This window comes from Protopterus annectens, chromosome 4.part1, assembly GCF_019279795.1.
Source record: "Protopterus annectens isolate FY-2018-M chromosome 4.part1, PAN1.0, whole genome shotgun sequence".
Classification (NCBI taxonomy): Eukaryota; Metazoa; Chordata; order Ceratodontiformes; family Protopteridae; genus Protopterus; species Protopterus annectens.
In genome coordinates, this window is record NC_056734.1 from 835,768,181 (window position 1) to 835,774,180 (window position 6,000).

The window sequence follows — 6,000 nt, forward strand, 5'->3', positions numbered from 1 at the left end:
TAAACATATTAACAAACTCTGCAAACACACGTGCAAGTAAACAACACTTGGTTAAACCACTACTCACTATATCACCTCACCTCTATCAAATAACGTATCTTGACTTCTTTCATTACAGATATTTCAAGCCACTTAGAATATATTTTTTTCCAAAAATATTAAGACATAAATAAATGGAAACAATCCTCTATTCATAGATACTCTGTACAACAAAATCAGTGGCAGTGTCTACCAAAGTCCTGGTCCCCTACATTAAACAACCAACTCCACAATCCAGTTACCACCAGGCATCTTAACAGATGCTCAGCAAATTTACCCCAAATCCAATCTTCTCATCCTAAATATGAACCTAAGACGTATGTGCAACAAAATCCATGAATTCCATGCTTGCTGTGCTACATATTGCCCTGACATAGTCATTACAATGGAAACTTGGTTAAAAAATAATTAAGTGATGTCACTCCTTCCTGTTCTAAAATAATCTGGCATGATAGTCCCAATAAAAGAGCAGGAGGTGTCACCATCCTATACAAAAACTCCATAAATGATTTTTCCACAAGATATACCCAAGTTTGGCAAAGATAAACTGCTACCAACCCTCCTTAAAATAAATTTTAAAAAATAAACTTGCATCACTGCCATCTATATCCTACCATGCTCAAACACCACCACAGCAGAGGATATCATGTACTGCTTTTCCCACAATATCCACCAAGAAACTATAATAGCAGGAGATCTTAACGTAGACTGACAACTCATAAATGACACCTTTGCTGAAACTATTAACTTATATGGCTGTGCACCACTAGAGTTAAATGCACTAACAGACACTCAACCCTGAACTGGATTATTCCAATAAAATGAATAGCACAGTTAGACATCCTAAATGGGCACCTTCCAACCTACACAGTCAGAAGATAAATTATATATAGCCAAATACGTAACACAAGAAAATTTAATAAAGGAACCTTTATCAACTGAATAAAATAATACAGCTGGTCCACCCGAGAATGCATGCCACTTGATAATGCAATCTCTCACTTTAAGGGTTTTTAGGAAGATATTAATCTAGCTGCAGAACAGAATCAACCCAGCACCATTGGTAATTAAGGAAACAAAACAAAAAGCATGCACCAAAGAAACAAAGCATGGAAAGAATGGTCCAAAAATAGAACTCGAGCATCATTTCAGGCATTTTAGATACCTTGGAAACATCACTAAACTAGAGAAACAAAACTTCCATACCAATCTTCAACTCAAAGTATTTTGGTCAGCACTAAATAAACTTTTACTTCAGGACACCCCCCCCCCCATCTGCTAACAATACCATAGATCACATCCCCTCACATTGCAGCTGCTACTTCATTAAAATAATACAGTTCTTTACCAACAGTAACACCCATCACACACCCCTCACAATATTGTGCACTTGCCTCAACCATTCAGTTATTCAACTTCAGCTATGTATCCACTTCCAATGTAAAAAAGCTTCTACTTTAATGAAAGCCCACCTCCCTTGCAGCCAACTCCCAACTGACTACCTGCAAATGGGAGCTAACACTTTAAAACTCCCACTCTCTATCCTAATTATTTATTTATTTAGTTATTTGCTTGCATTTGTTTACTGGGATAGTCAACTGGGCCAAGGAGAACTCCTTTTCAGTGGCGGCACGGGGATAAAAGCTCCATAAACATACAAGTTGTACACAGTACATGTAGTATGATATGTGACAAACAATAACGTTTATTACAAATGAGCAGCATAGTACAGTTCAGTACAGCACCATACAGAGGAGAGCTAATAGTATATTCTGAAAACGTACACTAGTTCAATACAAAACCATAAGCATATACTGTAAGGACACATTACAATATGCAACATAGTACAAGTTCAGTAGAGCACATACAGTGGAGTACTAATAGACAAATTCTGCTAATCATGCAGGGTTCAATACAAAACAGAGACTGGGCAGCTGGCTCAGGCTTTTAACAGCACCATACATAATATGCAGTAGATCCAGATGTTCAGGTAGAGCTAGGTGTGAAATTTTATGCAAGATGAGAAAGGTATAACTAGGTGGGTTTTAGAGAATTTGGGCTATTGCTAGGATGGGCAGTAGCAGAAGGGTTGAAGGTTCAACCATAATAGAAGTTTAGGACTGTAGGAACACAGTCTGGAGAATAAGAGCGGTCAAAAGAATAGCTTACGAATAGAGTGAAAGTGTAGAGGCAGAATCCATCAGAACAGTTAAATATGTGAGTATGGCTTTATAGAGTGAGAGGAGGTGAGTGGAGACGGGGACTTGGGTGATAGGAACTACAGTCTTTGTGCAGTTGCATTGCCATAGAGCAGACAGATGTTGTTTCAGGGCTTTCCTAAAAAGGGGGGTACTGCTGATTGATCTTACTGAAGGTGGGAGAGTATTCCATAGTTTAGCTACAGTGAATGAGAAGCGCATTTCCCCTGCTGTATGAGTAGATTTCACTACATTTTGGAGCAGTTGGTTATTGGATCATAGAGATCTATTTGGATGATATTGTGTCAGTAATGAAGACAAGGAGGGGCAATTAGATGGTTTAGAACTAAATTTGTGAGTGGTGGTTAATTGAATGAGTGTCGGATAATATGGCAGTTCCAACCAGTTTAGGAGGTGCAGCGATGAGCAGTGGTTAAAAGAGTTATTTGCATTTCTTATGAATTAGCGAATTTGTTGTAGCATGAGGCTAGTTTGTATTTCAGAGAGGCATGAATGTTGGTCAGGAGAGGTGCATGTAAGAGTCCACAGAGAGTGCAGTAAATAAGTGCATATCAGAAAAGTATGTCCCACTTGTCTTGAAACAATCCTACATCATGCCACTACACAAAGGAGGCCAAACTGTCGACTTCAGTAAGCATAGATCTATTGCCATCCTGCCGCCTTTGTCAAGAATTGTAGAGAAATGCATCCATTCCCAACTAGTGCAGCACCTTATTTCTAACAAGTAGCTCACTGATACCCAACATAGATTTCGTTTCGAGCACAGCACAATTGCAATTCTAAATTTCACCAATACCATATACCAACATAGAAATGATGGCAAACTGTTATCTACACTATTCTTAAACCCATCTAAGGCATTTGATTCTGTCAGACCACAGTCTTATTATAGAACATACATCTATTGGCCTCCACCATCCCTCCCTTTCATGGGTCATTAGCTACGTTGCTCAAAGGGAACAAGCCATTAAATGGCAACATACCTTTTCAACCTTTCTACTAGTAACAATTGGAGTTCCACATGGATCCATACTTGGACCGCTTCTCTTCAACATCTTCATTAATAAGCTTCGTACTATACCCACCCAGCCAACATAGTACAGTATACCGATGATTCATTCATGATATATGTAGCCCCTTCCTTTTCCAAACTCTAAGAAGACACATAAAACCTTCTTCTCAGCAGTGGAATTTGTTTTGTTGAGATTAAGTAGTTTTTTTAGCCAAAGTTGATGCTCTTTACCCCCAAACACCATCTTAATCATAAATTTCCTTCAGCATTACCTCTGCAAACAATACCAAAATCAAAATAGTAACCCAAACCAAGCTGTTAGGCATAATAGTAGATGTCAAACTCAGGTTCGATCAGCATATTCTTTAGGCTATCAAAAACACATCAGAAATTAGGCTTACTCTACAGAGCAAAGGCATACCTTACAGACACAGCTAGGCAACACTAGTATCAAATTACCTACTTCTCTCCTTCCTTTATGCATCCGCCATCCTCATTAATCTAAATAATGCACACAAAAACAAGTTAGCATCATGTTACAACAAGATAGCAAAGTTTGCAACCAACCTTTCATTTAGGGCACATCACTGTCTTGTTTTAAAATATAGAACTTGCGCACTACCTAACCTATTCACAGTTAATTACAGCATTCAGACCTGTCCATCATCCAGAAGAATGCCTATCTCAACAGCATACCATCCAGCCCTATTCCCCAGTTAGAGAATTCTGTTCTAGAGAAAAATTTCTGTTGCATGCTAACAGGGACTATAATTCTGGATCCATGTATCTAAACTCAAACTCCATCCCTACCCAAGTAAAACTAAAGTAGTGCTCAAACAGCATCTTAGCCACTCATGGGTATGCTCATTTTCTACTTCCAAGTGAGTAGCTCACTAAACATACTCCATAAATCCTTTTCAAATTCTTACCCCAGCGCATACCCCCAGCCTAATATCCTTCCTTTCTAATATGTCATAGCTTATAATTATTCTCAGATCACTCTCCCTACTATGTTTTTCTCCAATTAACACAATTAACATATCTTTTTTCTGTCCATGTTAATACTGCTTATTAACCCCACTCTGAATTTGACTAAGCATACTCCTCAAACTGAATTTCTACACTCCTACAGCACCACTAGTTTAAGTAGGTGGAATTCTTTACATGCCAAACACAAAATAACTCGTGTCTTTCACCTGTGGTTGACAACACTCCATTTTTATGAAAAACTACTCAAAAATATATTTAAAAATATAAGTGAATCATGTAAGTTTGAATATGTTAATGACCCATGTGATCCTTGTTTATGTAAATTAACAATGTAATTATGTTTATGTAAATAAATCATGCAATTTTGTACATATCATTGAACTTTGTAGTAATGCTAGAGCTTTTCTCCCCGGGCCTCTGCTGAAAAGGGACCCAGTTAGACTTTCACGGTCAACAAAGACAAATAAATAAATAAATGCACATGTTCCTGTAAAATGCAATTTCTGTCTAGTCTATGCAAGTTACTGTTCCTTGGTGAATATGTGTGAATTCTCTGAGTATTTTTTACTGAATTCACATCTTCCATACTAAAATTTTCATAAATGTCTTCAGAAATATACCCTGCTTTGTAGTATTTTGCCTTTTAGCTCCCAGATACATTCTCACTGTAACAAATTTCCTGTCCACACCTGTAAGTAATATTCCCTTGAATAAGTAAGCTGAAATTTTATTTCTCCCAAAATTTTCTTAAGCTCCAAAATAGCAGTTTTAGGTGGACAATAAATACACGCCAGCGTAATTCTTCTCCCTTGCCAGTAGCCCCTTACTACCACAAATCTACCATTACTATCTTTTTTCCTCTTTTATCACTGTTGGAGCTCCTCTAGCAGTTAGCATAAATATTCCCCTTTTCATTTGTCCCTGATATTCTGATGAATATCCATCCTGAAATTCTTTATTAATTTCACATGCTCACTCATTTCCAAGTGTGTCTACTGTAGCATTGCAGTATGTACTCTTCTGAATATAGTTCCACACTGTTACCTTTTTTCTATGCCTGTGAGGCCATTCACATTTCAAAATACGTTTAGTGTACCAATTAAGATAAGAAGTTATTGTTCTCACCTATTATATGTGACAGCTTTTTTAAATTTCTTGTTCCAGCTTTTGTGGTACATGTATCCACTAATGTTTGGCAGGTTTACTTCTTATATAGTTGTTTCTTGTCATCTCCATTTGAATCAGTGTCACAGTTTATGAGACCTTTTGTTTTAATTAAAAACCTCAAGGAAACAATTCCTCACACACAACCTGTTAACTTAAAACAAACACACAAAACAATGTACATCTTCAAATAATGAAGTTTAACCCTCCTGATAGGAACAGTTGTCCCAAAATAGCAGCTGCACAGACATTCACAACTTAACAAAACATTAAGGTTATTCATGCTAAGACTCATGTTACAGTCTGTGCTTCTACTTAACACAAGAACAGTCAAAAATAATGTATTTCCATTTCTCCTTCATATGTGAAAAGCAACTTGTATACTTTCGGAAAACATTAGCCTTTAGCCTTCAAGTGTTCTGACTTTTATTGCTTCCCCCTATAGTCAGCATGTCTCCATGGAAAAACAAGTACCAAATGTACAGCTCTGCAAACCTCTCAACTTAAACATTTATTTGCCAAATGAATACCTATGATTGCATTCAATGTCCTCTTATTTACTTGCTTAAAAAGGTG

The 6,000-nt window shown here is 37.2% G+C and overlaps 1 protein-coding gene across 1 annotated transcript in view; it reads left to right on the forward strand.

The window, feature by feature from the left end:
- WDR24 (WD repeat domain 24) overlaps positions 1 to 6,000 on the forward strand; it is a 640,974-nt gene that overhangs the window by 356,425 nt on the left and 278,549 nt on the right. The window lies entirely within an intron of this gene.